We start from the raw sequence: 22,404 nt of genomic DNA, 5'->3' as shown, positions 1-22,404 counted from the left end.
CAGGTATCAACACCACAACTGAGTTGTAGGTTGTCAATTAGTCACAAATGGCTTAAAATGTGTACCGTAATTTCCGGACTATTAAGCGCACCCAAATATAAGTCGCACCCACTGAATTTTTATTTTGAACATAAATACGCCGCTCCTGTCTATAAGCCGCAGGTGTCTACACTGAAACTAATGAACTTTACACAGGCTTTAACGAAAGACAGTGCCTGTAACATGACCTTTATCTAAACAGTAGCCTACCTAGAAAGGCATTGTTCACTGTCTTCCTTCTTCCTTTCAGAACAATTTCTCTCAGGAGTTTTTCTTTTGGCATCGTCGTGCGTTTAAAAATCACCATCGGTGAATCTTTTCTCTCGATGCCGTGCAGCTCAGAACACAGGTGAAGTGTGTTTTCATGCCCGGTTGTTTTCAGCATGACAAATGATTCGCTTTTCCTGTAGACAGTCCGAGTGAGCGGCAGGTCAAACGTCAGAGGAACATCATCCATATTTATGATGTGGTGCGGCCATATTTAGTGGGAGCGCGATTTAATATAAAGAGTATCATTGGTTCACCTGAACCCGTTCTGCAATTTCATTGGTTTATTGTTATGGGGCTCAGTTTTTTGGTTTGAAGTTTGTGAAAGCGGAAAAAACCAAGGAAAAATCCATATATTAGCCGCTTCATTGTTTAAGCCACAGGGTTCAAAGCGTGGGAAAAAAGTAGCGGCTTATAGTCCGGAAAATACGGTATATTGTGTTTATTGTCTGAGCTGAATGTGTTTCATATATGATTTGTCAACTAGACAACCTTGTAATAAAATACATTAATTCATTCATTTTCTCCCGCTTATCCGTAATTCGGGTCGCGGGGGCAGCAGTCTAAGCAGGCCCCCGCCTTCGACTGCTGCCCAATCCTCACAGCACCGTCCCTTACGGTCCCTCCTGCAGGTGGTAAGCCCACGGGAAGTGTAATAAAATAATGATGTGATTATTCATTATGAGGTTTGGGCCATACAAATTATGGGAAGTGTTGACAGGTATGAGTTTAGGCCAGCAGAGAAGGCCTTGCTGGCCCTGATGGCCTGCCACTGAGCTTAATTGACTTGGTGTAAGAACATACAGATACAGATATTTTTTAATTGTGGGTTATTGTTTCTATACACTGTATGTGCTATTGAAATTTGGTGTATATCCAATTTCTAATCTCCAGATGAATGAATGAATGAATGAATGAATGAATGAATGAGTGATTAAATGAACGATTGAGCCCTCCATCACATAGTGATAAAAGTGTGTACATCCACTGCCCAGCCCTCAAGGAGAGCACAGAACTAAACGCACACTGTGAAACGTTCTGTGACCACAGTTATTAGTGCTGCAACTCATCATATTAGTGCATAATTACTTAATCACAAATAATCCATCGGGAACTATTAAAAATGACGCATGCTACTTCAACAGCCTGACTTTATTATGGTCGAAAAGGGTTCTCTAAAACACACACACATGCACGCACACACACTCACACACACATACACAGTTCCAGCTGGTGTGAGACCAACCTACATGGGAGATCCCTGATTTGTTTCAACCTACGCACAGAGAGAGGTGGACAAGCTCAAGTACACTCGTGCACATTCTGTGCCAGGGAGGCTGAGTGGGGAAGCCCATATTCATCCAGTTTCCGGCCTCCACATGAACAGGAAAAGAGAGAGAGAGAAAGAGAGAGAGAGAGAGAGAGAGAGAGAGAGAGAGAGAGAGAGAGAGAACCCTTAGACTGTTTAGTGGTAAGGGAAACCCGTCTGTATTCTCCGCCCCGGAATGCATTAACCTGAACCGCCTACCACCCATCTGGATAAGAGAGTGGGAGGGAGGTGATAAATATTCTTCTCTCTCTCTCTCTTTCTCTCTCTCTCTCTCTCTCTCTCTCTCTCTCTCTCTATCTCTCTCTCTCTCTCTCTCTCTCTCTCTCTCTTTAATAGATAGATAGATACTGAGAGAGAGAGAGTGAAAATGATTATATGCATTATATATAGGCCAGAAAGCGTACGTGTGCAATTTGTTACTTTTTTTTAGATCATTAACAATTGTAGTATATAATCTGAAACAATAAAACATTAGTGCAATATCTAAAAATATATATATAGGTTCAAAACATGTGGTTCGATTGTATGCAAATCTAATCTCATTCTAACTTTCCAATTGATCACATACACTGAGGGTTTGAGACATTACACATTGCCCCATTAAATAGCATTTTCCATCTACTTTTATCCATTTACATAAGAAAAAGAAAATGCTGTTGTAAGGTATTCCGGTTACGTTTCGTTATTATTATTGAAAAAACCCTTTCACCTATCACTAAGCTGAGATGCAGAGCTCCACTGAATGAATATGTTAGAATATGGTGGGTAATGAGACTTTGTTGAGACGTGGTGTTGACAAGAACTTACAAGTTGTAGCTTTTTCCTCAAAAGATGATCAGAAATCTGATCCCTAATGCTGAAAAAACTTACATTTAAGTTTCTGTTTAAATGTTAGGAATTGTCACGTCACAGAGCAGTCCCTACTCTATTTCTCAGCAGACAATGTGGCCTCCAACTCCACTTCCCACACTCTACAATGTTCTCATAGTGAATAAGAATGCCTGGTTTCAATTACACACACACCCACAGCCACACTTTAAAAGGATTTGTTTCAGTCACAGTGCGAAGTATACACTCAGGAGTACTTTTTGTCTCTGTTGTTACCAGACTTTTTAAGCAGGGTTTTTGTTGCTATTTGCTCGTTTGATTCCCATTTTTGATTCTCGTCTTTCCCAGTTTATTCTGTTCTCTGATCACATGACCCTTGCGTTTTTATTTTGCCCATGCGTCCTGATGTAAGTTTTTTGATCTGTGTATTGCATTCAAATACCCAAAAACCTGTTATTGCATTCAAATACCCAAAAACCTGACTACCAAATCAAACCAAAACTCTATTGCACCATAATTGTGTATAAATATTTGTAATAATAAGATTTACACATATACATATAATAATGATATTTGTATTAGGTTTACGTGATCATTTGGTTAAATAAAGTTCATTGTTGAAAACATCCATCTGCACAACAGTAATGATAGCCAAGAAAATATTTTTGGCTTCAAATGCCTTCTGACCCTAGTTGCTGGGTTTGAATGCCCACTCACTTCCACGCTTGCTTAGTTGTGTGGAATGATGCCAAACTGACTGATGTCCACGATGCTGTGCTGATCTATGAACTTAAAAAAATGCAGATCAAAAAAGTCTGTCACATTTTTACATTTCTCACAGTGGAAAACAGGGAAAGACATGGTGTATTCTCCGCCTACTACCTTATGTCGAGAGAGAGACATCATCTGGGTGCTGAACAGCAGAATGAATATCATAAGCAACACATTAGCATCAGAAATTGAATCATGGTTGGGAGTTCTGCCTCCCAACCGGTCCTTCGTCTCTGTACAACCGAAGTGGTGTACGATTTTATTTATTTAGGACAAAGTGGTAGGACAAAGTGGTTAATTTGTTTTAAAGGTTTGGAGTCAGCAGTATAAGTTTAAATCCCAGTATCACAGAAAAGTAATTACAACACATACTGGATTCCATTGCATAGTGCAACCGGATTCATGGCTTCACCAGTCATAATGTTATAATCTCAATGTTATGCCTGATTAATGTACACATTATTGATCAATGAAGTAGATTGTTTTACCAATGTTAAACTAAACTGGAGTTTTAGCTGTCTTTTTGGGTCAACTTGCGCTTACTGCCATCAATCTACATCAAGGTTGAATGTATTGTGTTTCCTGTTCTTTTCTTATAGGCGTAGAACCCAATGCAATCTTTTGCTGATGCAGTCCATTAACCTCAATATTCAACTTTTTGTGCTTTCACAGATGCTTTTTGTGCTTTGACAGATGTGCTATCATAGATTCAGTACTGTAGCAAGTCATTTCCATCTTAACTTTAAACAAACTTTCTTTCGGCTTCTCCCATTAGGGGTCGCCACAGCGGATCATCCGCATGTTTGATTTGGCACATGGGACCGGCACTAAGGCTTGTGCAACCTTAATGGCTGGGGTTGGTTACCTGACCGGGAATTGAACCAGGGCCGCAGCGGTAAGAGCGCTGCATCCTAACCACTAGACCACCGGGGAACCATTTCCATCTTAACTTTGCCATCTAGAAATAATTTGCATAAATTATCGTTATGAAACTATTATTGTCAAGACCTCAGTATTTTCTCAGCCAGCTACTGCTCTAGACTCGAGAGCCTGATTCTTGTATGTGCAAATCAAGTCACAGTTTCACAAAGTTGTTGAATGTTGCATGAGTGTTCCAGTGTTGGTGTTTCGTCAGACAGATAAAGTCATATGCCACATAATTGACAGCGCAGCATCTGCCCACACTTGCTTCTTTTAAATGGATCACATTTACAAAGTGGTAACTTAGCTTGTGTCATAGGCATGACTTGGACCACCATAATAAAAGGTTACTTATTTCAGTTTTACAATTAAATGCTTCTAAATAATTGCTAATTTAAGGCTATTGCATGCGACAAATCTTGCTAACGGTACAGCTTTTCAGACCTGTCTTATGTACTTAATCCTGGCCCCAGGCATAAGTATCATATATGCATCAACAGTGCAAGGATTCATTCAGAGATGCATTTTGTCTTGTCCAAATAGTAGCTGATGTAAAGAATAAAACAAAAATGAACGTGTGACATGTACATTCAAGATATCATTGATTTCAAATGAAACATAATTAAAAGTATAAATAAATCATGACTGTGTGGGTTTTTCAGAACAGATTCTGACATACAGCAGCATCTCCCAGGCAACATAAACAAGTCTAATTCTAAGAATGGAAAGTATGAATGATCCCCAGCGTTTTTGTTTCGACGCAAGTCGTGAGTCATGAACGTTGTGTCGTGTTGGTGGGTCATGTGTATTTCTAATGCCACTGTTTCCAAGTCCTGTGGAACTGTGGACGTGCTATTGGAGTTACTTATGATTGTGTCATGATGTCATGTGTGAAAGAACGAATCATTAGAAACACCTGGAATCTGAGTTAAATATTACATGTTATAAATCATATTAAAATAAAAATGTAAAGGCTGATTAGAAGGAGTGTGATAAAGAACATCCGACTGTGAGACAATTTATGTTCAGTAAATACATTTTTCTGACATCATCATCCAACAGGGCCTCACTTTGCAGGCTTATTTATACTGTAGGAAACTTACTTCAACTTCTTTAAATTCAGCATGCACAGAAAATGGACATCCAATATGTAATATAGAAAGTGTGTTTCATTAAATATTATGTTGATCGGCTAAATGTGGCATGGGATGCTCATAGGGGGGACGTAGTAGTTTGGTGGACAAGATGTTGGAATTCTGGTTAGAAGGACATGAGTTCAAATACCAGCACTACCATGTTGCCAATGCTGGGCACTTAATCCTTTTACTTCCTGCTGGATCATAGGTCAAAAACAGAGCTCTCAGTGTCAGCGTTATCGCCAGGGATTTCCCACAAGCCACTCATATGATTAACTGCAATGTTTGCAGTTGTCCATGGTTGTTGTTAATGTTCACAGTTAGTGTTTTTTTATTTTGTGTTGTCTGTTCTTGTCTGTTCAGTTCAGGCAAAAGGTTCTCTCAGGAACGTATTAGTCTTTGCCTCACACTTTAAACACATTTTTTTTTTTTTTTTTAAACGTGAAAACATACACAACAATGCAAGGTGTATAAACATTTGTATTACCCAAATGGGATCTATTAAATACAACTGTTTCCATTTATTAAATTTTATTTAATACATTTACTTGGTGCCAATTTAATTAATTACTCAATTGAATCAAAATAAATAAAACATGTATTGCATTAATTTGTACTGTTTCAATTTTATATAATTTTATTTTTATAAATTATCATAAAATATCATTTTATATATTATGTAACCACGCAGGCATTTTATTAAAAATTGTTTTAAAATGTAAACTGCAGATGTTCACACATTAAATATAATAAAATGCATTAACAAAAATACAACAAGCAATTTGTATGCATTTCTTATCACTTGGCTAAATAAAGTTAATCGTTGAGAACATCCATCTGCACAAAAGAAAAAAATAAATGATGGCCAAGAAAATATTAGGACTGTGTGTGTATACTGATGAGTGCATTGAGACCCTCCTGCAGTGTGTGCAAACCTGGTGAAAAACTACAGGAAACGTTTGACCTCTGTAATTGCAAACAAAGGCTCCTGTACCAAATATTAACATTGACTTTCTCAGGTGTTCAAATACTTATTTGCAGCTGTATCATACACATAAAAAGTTTAAAAATCATACATTGTGATTTCTGGATTTTTTTTTTTTAGATTATGTCTCTCACAGTGGACATGCACCTACGATGACAATTTCAGACCCCTCCATGATTTCTAAGTGGGAGAACTTGCAAAATAGCAGGGTGTTCAAATACTAATTTTCCTCACTCTGTATATATATATATATAATCTAGTCATTACAAATAATGTATTCGTGTGAATACTGGAAAACAACCAATATGATTGAGGAAACAGTTCAAAGCAAGAACGAATTCACCAGAACACTGAGACTTCACAAAAAAGATCAAACCATCTTCTCATATCTTAAAGTCAAGTCAAGTCAAGAAGCTTTTATTGTCATTTCAACCATATATAGCTGATGCAGTACACAGTGAAATGAAACAACGTTTCTCCTGAACCCAGGTGCTACATAGAACAACATAAAACAAACAGTACAGAACAGAAGAACACAGGGCCGAGAACTAAGATCTTCGCCACATAAAGTGCATGTGTGCAGCTGGTGCAAACAGTGCAAAAGACAACACAAGACAGTGCAAGACAACACAGGACAGTGCAGGACAATACACAATACACAAAATATTAAATTAAAAATAGAAATAGCTCCGCCAGTAAAACCTGTCGTAACAGAATAAGGTGCAGTGTAAACAGAAAAATGTAAACAAAATTTGTGCAATTCAGCAGTAGCAGCAATCAAAAATAGATTTAACAGTGACCAAAGGATTTGGACAGAATATTGTGCAAAATAACAAGTCCCGGAATCAGCAACAGACGGCATGTAAACATTTTGCGATCGTGAAAAATGTGATTGGTATTGAAAACCTGGGTGAACGAAGTGTATGATGGGTGTTGAGTCCGGTTTGTGCGGATCAGTCACACAGTGTGTGTGTGTGTGTGTGTGTGTGTGTGTGTGTGTGTGTGTGTGTGAGAGAGAGTTCAGTTCAGTTCTTTGTTGAGGAGCCTGATGGCTTGCGGGAAAAAACTGTTGCACAGTCTGGATGTGGTGGCCCGAATGCTTCGGAACCGTTTCCCTGATGGTAGGAGTGTGAAAAGTGTGTGTGACGGGTGTGTGTGATCGTCCACAATGCTGTATGCTTTGCGGATGCAGCGTGTAGTGTAGATGTCCATGATAGAGGGGAGAGAGATTCCGATAATCTTCTCAGCTGTCCTCACTATCCTCTGTAGGGTCTTGCGGTCCGAGACGGTGCAGTTCCCAAACCAGGCAGTGATGCAGCTGCTCAGGATGCTCTCAATGGTCCCTCTGTAGAACATGGACAGGATGGGGGGAGGGAGATGAGCTTTCCTCAGCCTTCTCAGGAAGTAGAGACGCTGCTGGGCTTTCTTGGTGATGGAGCTGGTGTTAAGTGACCAGGTGAGCTTGTCCGCCAGATGAACACCAAGGAATTTGGTGCTCTTGACGATCTCCACTGAGGATCCAGCGATGATCAGTGGAGAATGGTCACTCTGTGTTCTCCTGAAGTCAACAACCATCTCTTTAGTTTTGTCAACGTTTAGAGACAGGTTGTTGGCTCCACACCAGGCTGTTAACCGTTGCACCTCCTCTCTGTATGCTGACTCGTCGTTCTTGCTGATTAGACCCACCACGGTCAACACACACCAGCAAAAAAAATGTCTCTACACATCTGGGATGCGGCAGTGACGCTGACTGTGAGACTTGTATAATGAGATAGAGGAAAAGATTAGACTTTGATGTCATAATGCGTTGTTTTTTTTCTTCCTTCAATGTAAAAAAAGAGTGAAGCGTGAAACGGCTCTAAAAATAATATTAATCAGTGTAAAAAATATATTATTAGACGCCTGGGACACACATCACAGCTCCTGCAAATGATGTGCAGAGTGTAGAAGTGGGCATGTGTATTATTCTTGCTGGTGTGTTATTGTGTGTGTGTTATTGTGTGTGTGTTATTGTGTGTGTGTTATTGTGTGTGTGTGTGTGTGTGTGTGTTATTGTGTGTGTGTGTGTGTGTGTGTGTGTGTGTGTGTGTGTGTGTGTGTGTGTGTGTGTGTGTGTGTGTGTGTGTGTGTGTTATTGTGTGTGTGTGTGTGTGTGTGGTCCACCCTAGTAGTAGATGTTGCTCGAAATCCAGGGTACTGTTATGCGTTATGAGTCACTGAGCTGAATTTTATTTAGGAACATTTAATAGAGATGTCATTGAGATTAATATTCGAGTTTTGTTTCAGTCTCCTGCAGGGTCTTACACTTCCTGTTTGATGAACAACCTCCCGAAATGATTTTTAATTAGATCATAGCGAGGTTGGGTTTCTTGATCCTGAAGCTGTGGGTTCATCTTCTAGAAGAGTTTTTTTTAAATATGTTATCATGGCTTGTACTGTCGAAGGCGGGGGCCTGCTTAGACTGCTGCCCCCGCGACCCGAATTACGGATAATGAATGAAATATGAGGAAATGCCAGTTCTTGGAACAATTCCAAAATAAAATCATTCTATCTGCAAGTTTAAACGATCGCTTCATATAAACCCTATAAACATTCAATAATTCATTCTTGATCAATCACACATCAGAGATGGAAGCATGTGAAATATAAAATGTTTTAGATTTAAACTTTGCTATTTGAAAAAAAATCACTAGTTGGGATCATTATGGCACAATGGTGTCTTAATATAAAATCAGTGGTTTCTTTTACTATTTTATTCTCATTTTTAATTATACTTATCAATAATATAATATTTGATTTGATTTTCCAATCACCCCAACTTTTTTATTACCCTGAATTTTTTATCACATTTAATTTAGCAGTCTTCCCGTGGGCTCACCACCTGCAGGAGGGACCGTAAGGGACGGTGCTATGAGGATTGGGCAGCAGTCGGAGGCATGCTTAGACTGCTGCCCCCGCGACCCGAATTACGGATAAGCGGGAGAAAATGAATGACTGAATGAATGAATAAATTTAGCAGCTCTTTTACAATCATGTAAAAAACATATTCACGAGTTATGTTTTAAGTCCACAGCCCAGAGCCATTAACAATCGACAGGCAATCTTATTAAATAATTTATTAATAAATATTAAGAAAGCAATAATAGGTTGCAATGAATATCTAAAGATTTTAGAAACTAAGCCTGGAAGCCTAGAATGAATAAAACACACTAGAGATAAGAATTGGATAATGGCCATTATAACAAAAGCAATGCTTGTAAAATGCAGTGCTGGAGGTTAAGCATGCCGAGACCGTGAGAAAAAAAGTTCATATAATTGACTGGGTCAGGATTTAGCAATCTGCAATCACTGAATGAAATCCTTGCAAGGTGTCAGGTGTAAAACTATAACTATTGGGAGATGGTAGCTCAGTAGTTAAGATGTTAGACTTTTGACCTGGAGGTTATGAGATCAAACAAGAGTAAATTCCGGGTGTTTTCTTGCTTACACACATCTTCATATACTCATGCTTTGTTCCAGGAAATGACACAATCTCATAATAGAATAGAAATGTGTATGATTTTATAAGATTTTATCCCTGTTTTCCTCATTCCTCATTTCCACATTATCTATCCTAAAATGATATCTAATTTCCATCTGTGTAACTCTCACTCTATTCTTCTCTTTTTTGTCAGAGATGCATTTGATGGCAATCTCTTAAAACTATGAATGGGTGATCCATGGATGGATAGATGTATGGATTGATATATCCATTAATAGACAGATCCATTGGTGGATGGATGGATGTCTGGATAGATAGATAGATAGATAGATAGATAGATAGATAGATAGATAGATAGATAGATAGATAGATAGATAGATAGATAGATAGATAGATAGATAGATAGATAGATAGATAGATGGAAAGATGGAAAGATGTATGGATAGAAAGATAAATGGATGGAGAGATGTATTAATGGATAAATGTATGGATAGATAGATACATGGATGGTTTGATCAATACATACATACATTCACTATATAATGTGTGAATGAATATATGGATGAATGGATGGATGGATGGATGGATGGATGGATGGATGGATGGATGGATGGATGGATGGATAGATGAATAGATGGACGGACAAAATTTAAACAGACAGGGATTATTAGAGTGAAATGTTTACTCTCATTACACCTCAGGCTTACAATTCTCCATTCATAAGAAAGTAGAATAATTAAGCGGTGTCTTACAAGTGAGAAAGTGTGTGTGTGTCTGGGGGGGGGGGGGGAGTAAGGGAAATCCCTCCCTCGCAGAGATATAGATCTGTGATCTCATGTTCAGCTGATCAGAAACCCACACACAGAGGAGGAGGAGAAGGAGGAGGCAAAGGAGGAGGAGTAAAGCTGAGAGATTGAAAGAGACAATGAGGTGGAGGGATAAATCATGAATGAGCTGCTTTGGCACTGAGACAGAAAGAGAAACCGGATATGTCTTTATGTAGAATGAATAAGTGTGTGTGGTAGCGTAGGCAAGTCTGGGTGCTAATACATATTTCTGTTTTTGAAATAAATTTAAAACGATTTCACTTTCTCTCTCTCTTTCTCTCTCTCTTTCTCTCTCTCTTTCTCTCTCTCTTTCTCTCTCTCTTTCTCTCTCACAAATTACTCACCCATTAATGGCTTTCGTTTCTCCATTCATTAAAGTGTGTAAAACTATTCTGTGCATTTAATCCTCAATATATGGCTCACTTCCTGTAAAGGAAAATAAAGGCTGTTCATCAAGCAGTTATTTGAGGCTTGTCGTCTGATTCCAAGGTAAAGCATACTGTGAAATTGGAAACAAAATCCATTACACACTTCCCCATTTTCTGTCATAATAACCTCCACTCTTTTGGGGAGATGTTCCACTAGATTTTGGAGTGTGCTTGTGGAGATTTTTGCTTATTTAGGTCATTGTCCTGCTGAATGAGGTTTGGATCTCTTAGTTCAAACAAAGGGGACATTTTATGTTATCATATCCAAAGACATACTACTTTTCTTTCGGCTTCTCCCATTAGGGGTCGCCACAGCGGATCTTCCGCATGTTTGATTTGGCACATGTTTTTACGCTGGATGCACTTCCTAACGCAAACCTCCCCATTTATCCAGGCTTGGGACCGGCACTAAGAGTGGCTGGGGTTGGACCATATCCAAAGACATAATATATTTAAATGCCTTTAACTTGTGGTAAGAGTTTAGAGAAGAACCACATGTAGCTGGAAACAGCTGGTAGATTCCTTTTGTCTGTATAGAGTAAGTTTGTTATATAGTGTGAATTAAAGTAGATAAAACTCCAATGAGCGGGCACTGATCTAGGGGCACTGCCAAGGATAAGGTCTAATTAATGCAAACAAGTACTTGACAATGGAGTGCTTGTGATTCCACAATCCAGATATTTGGTGAAAATGTAAAAGCTGGGTTTAAAAATAATAATTAAAAAGTTAGAGGGATCTAAAGTTGTTAATAATTGTTCTTCTAAGATTGGATTGAGGGGGTTGCCACTGAAAAAAAAAAGAAATTTTCATGATCCAAATATTTCATGATTAATACACAAGACCAGTGACCAAATAGTGTAGGAAATATGAAAGCCTTTTTAAAAAAGTAAAATAAAATAAAATAAAACATTTTTTCTCGCAATTCTTTTGCGAGGTTTTTTTTTTTGCTAATTAGGCAGCACGACAACCTCTATAGTAAAATAGGCTACAATCAATAGATTTACAAAATGTGGTGGAAATGCCTTAGAAGCTTCACATTAGTATGGTTTGACTGGTTTAAGCTGCCAGGAGTTCTTTAGCAATTTAAAGAAAAACACTATTTACAACCGTGCTGAGCAGAAAAGTATTTCATGTGGAGGTAAATGGGGTACAGATAAAAAAAAACATTTTGTTCCAGTGGTTTCAGCCAAGAACAGTAATCTGAGGCAACAGGGGGTACGGGCTCAACAATACTGGACAAAACACCATCAGTCTTTATTTAGCGATTAAATGATAATTATACAATAATAAATAGGTTGTAAAGTGTCTGAAGCAGACCGTACAGCCCAGCTGATGTTACCATTCAATTTGAACAAGCAAAGCAAACAAATCCATCTCTGTAGAAAAAGACACATTATCTGTTAAAAACTGTGTTGTACCTTAGCAACCCTGTAACAAATAAAATAAGAACTTTCTCTTCCCTAAAACTCAATTAAAAGATAAACCATAAACCTGTAGGATGTTTCTGCTTGTCTTAGGTGGAAAACACAAAAAAGGGTATCTCAGGCCTGAGGTTTGGCACTTTCTCGAGAAGCGGAAGCATAAATTATTCCTTCTTTTTTTGTAAATTTGCTATGGATTTTCTTGGACTTTAGTGCCTTCAGAAAAAACACATTTGAAGACACAACAAAGCCCTCCTGGTGCTGTCAAATGAGTGCGGTGGTGCATTATGACAGCAATCTTACCTAATCTAATATATATAGCCATCCTTCTGTGCTTTTCTGTAGGAAGAAAGCTGGATCACAGGCCCTCTTTGTCATTACATCTTTTATATACCTGTGAACGCTGAGGTTCTTACATGAGGATGTCCTGTATCTATGGTTGCTAAATTACAGGGCTTTGTTTACTTGATCTCAAATCGTCTATTTCAGCCATCTCTGACTTGTCTGGTTGGCTGCTCAAACAACTTGAGAAACACAAAGTTTGTATAATGTCAGCAATATCCAGAAAATGATGCAGAAATCCGGTTGAGAAATATACCAATTTTTCTATGTAAAGTGCATGTCATATTTATAAGGACTTTGGAATCAGTCAAAAAAACAATGTGTAGAGATATATTTCTAGTTAGGTGTGTATAAAGAGGAAAAAAGCTAGTCTATTGAGCACATTGTAAGCTTGCATGCTCAATCTTTGTAGTATTCTGGTTCACAAAATTTGAACTATCGTTTATTGTAGTAATGAATCATGCTGCAATACTAATTGCTAAAAATGCGTTTTGTTCATTTATGTTGTTGATGCCTTTACTGCAATGTAGACACCTTTTGAGGAATATTGTGAGGATGTTTTGTATAATTGAATGGCTTTTAAATAACTACTAAAATTACGAAATTATGGTGCAATTCGTTAGATTCAATTTGAGTCAAAATTACATATATTTAATGCACATTTTTTGTGAGTCACGATCAGGGTAAAAAAAGGAATATGCCAAGACTGCTTAATGAAAGTCTTACTGAAATCTAGAAAAATAGATAAGTATAATAAAAAAAAAAAACACTGAAAAGTAAACTTGAGAAACAAAAAAATGCTTTAATAAATTAAGACTTTCACTGCCCAAAAACAAAGGATTATAGATATAGATTTTACCTGACTATCATATTTAGATGTCCATGCTGATCATGCCATTACAGTTTCTAGTTCTGGCAAGGTTCCAACCAGCCTTCTTTTTTATGGGAAGACTTTCCATTACATTTTCGAATGCTGCTGTTTGCTTGATCAGCCATTAGTGAGCTTCTGAAGAGGTTGTGATGGTGTGTACATTTGGCATTCCAATTATCCCAATGGCGTTCAATATGGATGACATCATGGCTTGGAGCGGGAACCCTGAATCTTTTCATTTCAGTCTTGCCAAACCATGTCTTATCACTTTATACAAAAGAGCCCTGTCAAGAAAATGGCATTTGGCAGATGCTCTTTTTAAGAGCAACTTACATTTATCCCATTCATATAGCTGAGCAGCTATGGGGTTAAGGAGCCTTTCTCAGGGGCTCAGAAGTGGCAGCTTGGTGTGGTTGAGTTGAACTTACAACCTTCTTATTCAAAGTCAATAACTTACTACTAAGCTACCACCTGTCCCATTTTTTTTCCTGTGTAGGAAAAATATAAAATTACAGCAAGTAAAGATTGTATATGCTATTGTGGGCTTTTAGCTTTGTTGTGACATACTGGAAAGAACCACATATAGATGTGATGAAAATTCCATTCCACACTTCCACCCATATTTGTTAAAATAACCTCCAATCTTTTTGGAGATGTTCCACTAGAGTGTGGAGATTCTTTTGGAGATTCTTGTTCATTTAAGGTATTAAACTGCTGTAACAGGTTTGGATCTCTGCATTCAAAAACCAACAAATGGAAATTTTAATGTTACCACATCCAAAGACATAATATATAATTGAGTGCCGTCAAACTTTGTGGTAACAGTTTGGGGAAGAACCAGGAAAAGTCAGATGTCCCAATAATTTTGTCTATATAAAGTATTAAGTATATATACTATAAAATAGATATACTAAAAAGTATACAAAACTCAAATAAGATGACTCTGATCAAGGAAAAGCTGAAATCAAAGGAAACAAGAGCCTTACAGTGGAGTGTGTGTGATTTCACAATCCAGATATTAGGGTAAAATGTAAAAGGTGGGTTTATAAAATAATATAAAAGTAAGAGAGAGGTAAAGGTGTAGAATTGATGCTGACAAAAGGATAAACAAGTGCAAAGGCCGGCGACATTATGACACTGGAAATAACAGACATAAAGAGAAATTCTTCCCTGTGGCAGCACGTCCTTGGTCAGAGCAGGTAAAATGTTATCTGGACAGTAAAGGAACAATGAGCCTGTATAATGTAGGTTTGCCAGGGGCAACATATGCAGGGTGGAGGGTCAAAAGAGCCAACTAATGAGGGCTTACCATGTGAGATAAAAAAGGTGAACACAATGTAATTGGGGGCTTATTCAACAGAGAAACAAACCTGGGTACATTAGTAGTAATGAAGTCCCAACAACTTTTGAAAAGACATTTCAAAATGATTTCAACAGTGGAACTAAAGTATAAATAAAGTCATTAAAAAGTGTATGTTTATTGACGCTAATCTGCTCTAATCTCCATGTCAACTCACTATGAGTAAACAAGTTTAAGCTCAAGGATCCATAATAAGGACTAGAGAAAATTAATAGGCATTAATCTCCTCTTTGCCCTTTCTTTCATGTAATCAGAGCCTTCATAGCATGATCAGTAGTTCAAAAAGACGTAGTGGATGTCTTCACAGAGAAAGCCGGCTGTAATATTAACTGCTGTAATATTAGAGCAGGTCAAAATGAAAATGTGATTTTTCTTCTTGTCCATGTTCTCAGCTCTAGCCTTTGTAAACTGATGTCAAATAAAACAAATAAAAAAAAAAAAAAAAAATGAATATCTTTGCATGGCAATATGTTAGTGCATCTGATATAATCTCTAAGGTTTCTGGGATGAATGTGTTTTTGTAGTGAATTATATGTTATATATATAATCCAGTTGCAGCTCAGCATGTGATTGTGCATCCATGAGGTGGAGATAAAAGAAATTATGTCTTATCAGAAAGCCCATTCAGAGCTCTGATTGCTGAACATAATTCCTCCTGAAAAGATCAATGTAGGTTCTGAGCCTGATCACAGAGGTGAGAATGTAGTGTGAATGACTAAAGTATTGAATATTTTACCAGTGGTGGCAGTGACAAGTAAAAACTCAAGGAAGAAACCTTGAGACAGCCAGATTTAAAAAGGAACCCATTCGCATCTAGGTAGCATTAAATGTCTATTCATTACAGTTCCATCATTGTTGAGGTGTACTGATCAGTGATAGGCACTTAAATGCAAAACTGTTCATGCAACCCATAGTCCTGAGCCATTGTAGTAGACTGTGGATATTATTCACGTTTAAAACCATCCTAAAAGTTCTTCAGTTGCTCTCACTACATTGGCTCTCCAAATCTTTTTGTATGTCTTGCAGCTCTGGACGATTTTCATCAGTACAGATTTCTTTATTAATTATTCTTTATTATAACAAATACGTACAGTTAGACATTTGTGTGCAAAAATAGTGACATTTTCTCAACTAGGTTCTGGGTCTGTCCCATGTTCTCTATCCAGTGAAACACTTGTAAAGCAGCTCTAGATAAATCTAATCAGGGGGCATCCTGGACCTCTAGTCTTAAGTGCAAAAGTAGTAGCTGCATTTCAACCCTTTAACAGATTGTTAAGATAATTAGAACTATGTTATTGTACATGCATCATTGTCTGTATATTTTCATGTATTTTTCATAAAATCACAATTTATTAAGTTGGTCACAGTTGTTTTTTTTTATTTTAGTAGATTTGCAGTTTCATACATTTTCCTTTTACTGTCAGGTGGAATATTATACATTTTCATGAACATCAGCTTTAAGAACTTGAATGTAATAATTATAATATTTTTAAAATTAAATATTTTATCTTTGTTGTTTTTACCCAAGTTTATTTTTTTAACAAAAAATTATTTGTAATTCAGCATTAATTAGTGGACCCCCTGCAGTACCGCTGCGGACCCTAGGAAGACCCATGTCCTATGGCCCAATCAAGGCAATCGGCATATCATAATCAGGATATGATAAGAATCTGAAGCAATTCCAAGTCCATTACTAAAAAAACTTGAACAATGAACAACAGGGCTCTCTTGGTGCATTCAATTAACTCTTTTAAAGTAACTTGAAATTGATGACCTAGTCCAAAAGAAATCATAAACTAAATTATACCCAAAAGATTTTTAAGAACATACCAAAATTGTCCCACTCTTTCAATATTAATCCAATTACAAGTATATTATAATTATCACTATTATTCAATTGATCATTGAAGAGAATGAACTACAGTAAGACTAACAGGAAAGGTATGACGGCTATTCGTGAGTCAGTGTGTCTTTATTCGCTCACAGCTCTGACGCTGCATTGAGATCAACATTGACATTGTGAATAGTTAGCACCTGATTGTCAGAGAGCTGTGGTTTAGCTGTGTCTGAGTCAGCATCTCTTTTTTGGTAAAAAACAAATCTTACTTCCAGCCTCAGCATAGTCTTCCATCATTAGTGCCTATTAACCAAACACAAATCCAGGCTCTCAGTCTGGGTTGGGCTAAAGACAAACCTCTTCGGCTTTACGTCAACGAGGCTAGAATTAGACCATTGACTGAAGAAAATTAATATTAATAATCCAGTTTTTACAGCTTTCCTCGTCTGCTGACGTTGCAACTATAAATGCGTCGCTCTTAGTTAATGTGTGATTTGCGTTTATCGATGCTTGGGTTTTATTTAAAAGAGCTGATTCAACATTAATCGCTGTCCTTAGAAGTGCAGTCCAAATAATCCAACAAAACAACACACGGTTGTCTTAGATGGCCATTATGTTTTAAATGTGGATGCGAATCAGGTAATATTATTAAGAGTATAAATGCAGTCAAATCACAGCTGGAGGAGAGGATGTGTGTCTGTGCAGAGTCTCTTTGCTGCAGCACCTTAAATTAATAGGATAGGCAAGGACAAATTGTATAAAAACAAGGCAGGGGCTTGTTTTTCTCCTTCTTTTTTCTCCCTCTTTTTTAACCCAGAAATTATATATAGTCACACTAGTTTCATCCAATAGTCCATTTATAAAGGCTAATAAGGAGAGACAAATAGTGATATAATCAGAAATATGAATTAATTATATTTTTATATAGAATAATAATTGTATTTCCCAATATGTACCAATAGTCAGTTTTTTTATCATAAATTGCATGGTTAGATTATATGTGTATATATAAGTTGCAGGCCATACATTTCACATCTGGACCTTCAGTGGTGTCCTACCTGAATCAATCAATCTCTTAATACCATCATTAGGACAGAATGTTTGTAGAAACCATCAATATTATAGAGCAATGCAGTATAACAGAGCGCTGCATCAAAGACAGGAATCTCATACATTGAGAATGAATGGCATTATTAAAGCAAGAAACCCAATGAACACAATTCAACAAGACTCCTTTCACTGCAGCCACAACTGCATCGACCGCATACCTAATCTCTAGCAGAAGCATCAATATTTACTTTATAAAGTAAATATTTTCTGTGCATTTTGTGCATTTGTTCATTACGGTTTTCCTGGTGATTAAGTCAAAAACTTGAAAAGTATGAACAGTATATAAAAATGCGTTTCTATTTTAAAATATTTAACTTTTATATAAAAATCTGTCCTGTTAATTTCCGTATAAGTGTATTTGCAATCAAATCAATCTCTTATTTTTCTTCGTTATTAAATTCACACGTATATATCTAAGTTTGCAGTTTGCTACAGATGCGGGTTGCGAGCTCTGACTAGTGTTCTCTCTATGACCATTAACCAAAGGAGGTGAAAATGTCAATGTTATTGTATGCTTGCTGGATGGCACAGATGTGGCTAAGTCAAAGTGTGATTGGTTAAAGCAGCAGGTTTCAGGCAACATGTACATTACATTACAGGCACCTGCACAGTTGATTCTGAAGCCCTCGTGGCAGATTCCTTTGACCCTGACGACATGTGATGTGACAGATGAAATCTGATTGGATCAAACCTTCAATGTTCAGTTGCAGATTATTGGGAATAATTTAGTGCATATTTGTGGACAAACATACATTAGATAGTAAGTCGTTGATTCTAATAGAGTTTAGGCCAGTAAAGAAGGCCTTGCTGGCCCTGATGGCCTGCCACTGGAATATATGCAGAGCTGCTATTTTAGGGATCTTAGGGTGGCACCAAAATAAGTTTTCAGGTGACATATTTCCTCAAAGTCATGTATACCACTGAGGCCATAAAAAGTTGATACAGCTACCTCTCTGTTTTAATCATTGTATGGGACTTCTCCATTAATAAACACACATCTTAATCAATCATTGTTGTCCATTGCCATTAGAACCATTGAAAGTACTTCACCGAATTGGATATGAAAAGTGAGTGCAATTTGATCCTCTTTCAAAGGGGAATGAATGCACTGATGCCTCATAATCATTTAATGTCCATATGAGTATCTAGCAATGTCCTATGGACTAATCAAGACCACTTATATATCTTAAACAGTAAAAGTTAAGACCCTGAAACAATTCCAAGTTTATTTCCAAAAACTAACAACTAGAAACAACAGAGCTCTATTGGTGCTCTCCAAAAACGCCCATAGATTGCAAGTAATCGAGGGAATCTATGCCTCTTTATTATATGCACATCAAGCCATCTGTAATTCAATCCGTTATTCCCATTCAATAGCTTTTTCTTTTTAGAATTTATTATGAAGAGATACAAAGTCATAATTGTGATACATTTTCACTTGTGTGTTTTTATAGCTTCCACTAGCAAAGATGGTAGCACTTGTTCTGCCCTGTGCTGGTACCATTTCATAAATGCAGTTGACATTCCTGTGTGACGTGCAAGTTTTTGGTCAATCTCACTGATAAATTCCAAATGAATCCTTTTATTAAGTTACTAGTTGCTAGAATGCGTTTTCACATGGGCAGAGATAATCATTAAACATCGTGCTTCACCTTCCCGGGTTGCCACCACTACGAGGAAATGAATCATCCGACCATTAATATACATTAGTAAAAAATATGTGGGCATCTTAACAAACAACCCATGTCGCGCAAGAGATGGAGAGATGAATAAAAAAGAAATGATATTGTAGGCGTGATTTTATTAACACCTTTATCAAAGAAAACACGACCTGTGATTGAAACGGCACAAAGGGAAATAATAATCTCTGTCTCCCCCCACCCCTATTCTTCCTCTCTCTATCTCCTTCTCAGAGATACAATGCTTGGTAATACTTAGGTCATATTAATAGCAGCCTTTCCATTTTGTTCTGTGACTTTCATGTCAGCATGCAACTTCAATGTCATTTGGTGAAGTTGATTTAAAGATAATCATTGTCCAGCTCGTGATCTCTGAGCTTTTGTAGTCATTAAAATGTACCTTCTGTCATCTAGTAAACAACTAACGTTCACGGGGAAGACCAAGGTTGAAGTACAAATTGCAGTTGTAGACAAATGAAAGTACTTTTGAGAGAAAAACTGGCGAGGATCAGTTGTGGTCATTCAGAGTTCTGAGAAAATCTGATAGATTAACTGTAATTTAAATGTGTTTTGGGATAACACTGTGTGCTGGTTTATGTACTTTTGTATTCTCGGAGTCTGCATTATGTCACTGAGTTGATATTGGGTCTATAACATTTCCAGAAAATGCCATTTTAATGTGCTACATCTACATTTAAATAAGAAAAATGTTCTACCTCCTTCCAGAGCCATAGGAACTTCATGATGTGTATAGCATTGTGTAGATAGTGTATATAGATTGTGTGGATTCTCTCAAATGATCATTAAAATAGAGGTTTATCCTAATTGAAATCAACACTTTTACCATAAGAGATATTAAACAATAACGTTGCAATTGCAACAATGCAATATTACATGACGCAAAATGTCAAGAAGTGCATACAAAAATGTATGTTTCTTTTAGTTATAATTTTTCTACAAGCACCCAAACCCTAATTCTGATCCTAAAACCTAATTCTAATCCATGTCCCTAACTATATACGCTAATCTTAAATACTAACACCTAATCTGATCCTAACCCTGAACCCTAACCCTATTCCTCTAGCCCTAAAACCTGATCATAAGCCCTAACATAAAACCTATCCCTTAACCTGACCCTAATCCTAAACCTTAATTCTCAGCCCAAACATTAAACCCTGATCCTAAATCCTTAACCTGAAACTTGATCCTAAACCCTAGCCCAATGCTAACCATAAACCCTAACCTTAACCCTAAATGTAAACATTGACTTTATTTGTAAACCATAACTGCAACTTTAATCCTAACGCTAATTCATTTATCAATTGATTATGTCTCCACAAAAAGGGTTAGCAGGTCAAATATTTCTAATACTGATTCCATTGTCTTTAACAGTATGTAAGAAGAAAAAATATTTACACTTGGATGAAACCCAGCTAATATGACACTTTTGCATCCTCCCTGCCCCTATACTGGCCCTTGTACCATCCCATCCCACCCTTGCCTGTTCATCCCATTCTGCTCTCCTTTTCCAGCATGTGTCATTCCCCTCACAGACATAAAATCGAGAGAGTTTATGTGGGATGTTATGATCAACTGACAAGCGAGGTGGCATCTCTGCGTTGGCAGGGCGCTAATTTAATCTCGGCTTCGTCATGTTGATGTGAAATCACCGCATGCATCCCGGCCGGCGACGGGTCTTCGTCACACACCGTCTGGGCTCCCAAGCAAATGGTGCTGAATTGCACGTAGGGATTTTACACTTAAGTGAATAACACCACAAACAATAACAACAGCATGTTGTATGTACATGAAGTCGAAAGAGGTATGAGTTATTAAACTGATAAGAAAAAGGTGAGCTTTGGATATTGAACTTCAGCTTCATCTCCATGTATCTAATCAACAAATGTATAATAAGTGGCTTAGCAAATACATTTGAGACTAATATATTTACTGTCTAATGTTGACACATCTTCACAAACTGCATGGTTAAAGCATGGCCTCACACTTGCCTCTTGAGCAGTTACAGTATACAGATTTTATTTTGTGGTCCTATTTCTGCCTTAAACATCTGCTAGCAACAGATTTGGCCATGAGCGTAGGTCCTTCATCACAGAGACCATGGTCCTTGAAAAACTGTGATCCCTCAAACAGTAAAAAATGTTTTTATCTTGACACTTGTTTCATATTTGTGGCACATACAAAACGAGTACCTCAAAAATTCAGATTTAACCCTATGTAAAGTTACTGTAAGGGTACAGGAAGTCCCCTGTTTACATATACTTTATATATATGTTTTTAATTTGACAAATGGAAAAAAAAAAGCAATTTACAGTACTCTTGTGGGATTTTCCCGGTCTGCAGTGGTCAGTATCTATTAAAAGGTCTAAGGAAGGAACAGTGGTAAACCAGCGACAGGGTCATGGACAGCCAAGGCTAATTTATGCCCGTGTTGTCCGATCCAACAAATGAGCTCCTGTAGTTCAAATTGCTGAAAAGGTTAAAAGCTGTTTGTTCGACAGGTCATGACTGTTTTGGCAGCAAAACAGGACCAACACAGTGTTCGGCAGGTGGTCATAAAGTTATGTTGGATCGGTGTATGTATAATATATATATATATATATATATATATATATATATATATATATATATATATATATATATATATATATATATATATATATATATACACTAGCTGAAAGTACCCGTGCTTCGCTACGGAAGGCAGAACGCTAAGCAATATGGCAATAAGCAGTAAGCACTGAGCAGGACTG

This window comes from Silurus aristotelis (assembly GCF_946808225.1).
Source record: "Silurus aristotelis genome assembly, chromosome: 7".
NCBI lineage: Eukaryota > Metazoa > Chordata > Actinopteri > Siluriformes > Siluridae > Silurus > Silurus aristotelis.
This window is presented reverse-complemented; position numbering follows the sequence as displayed.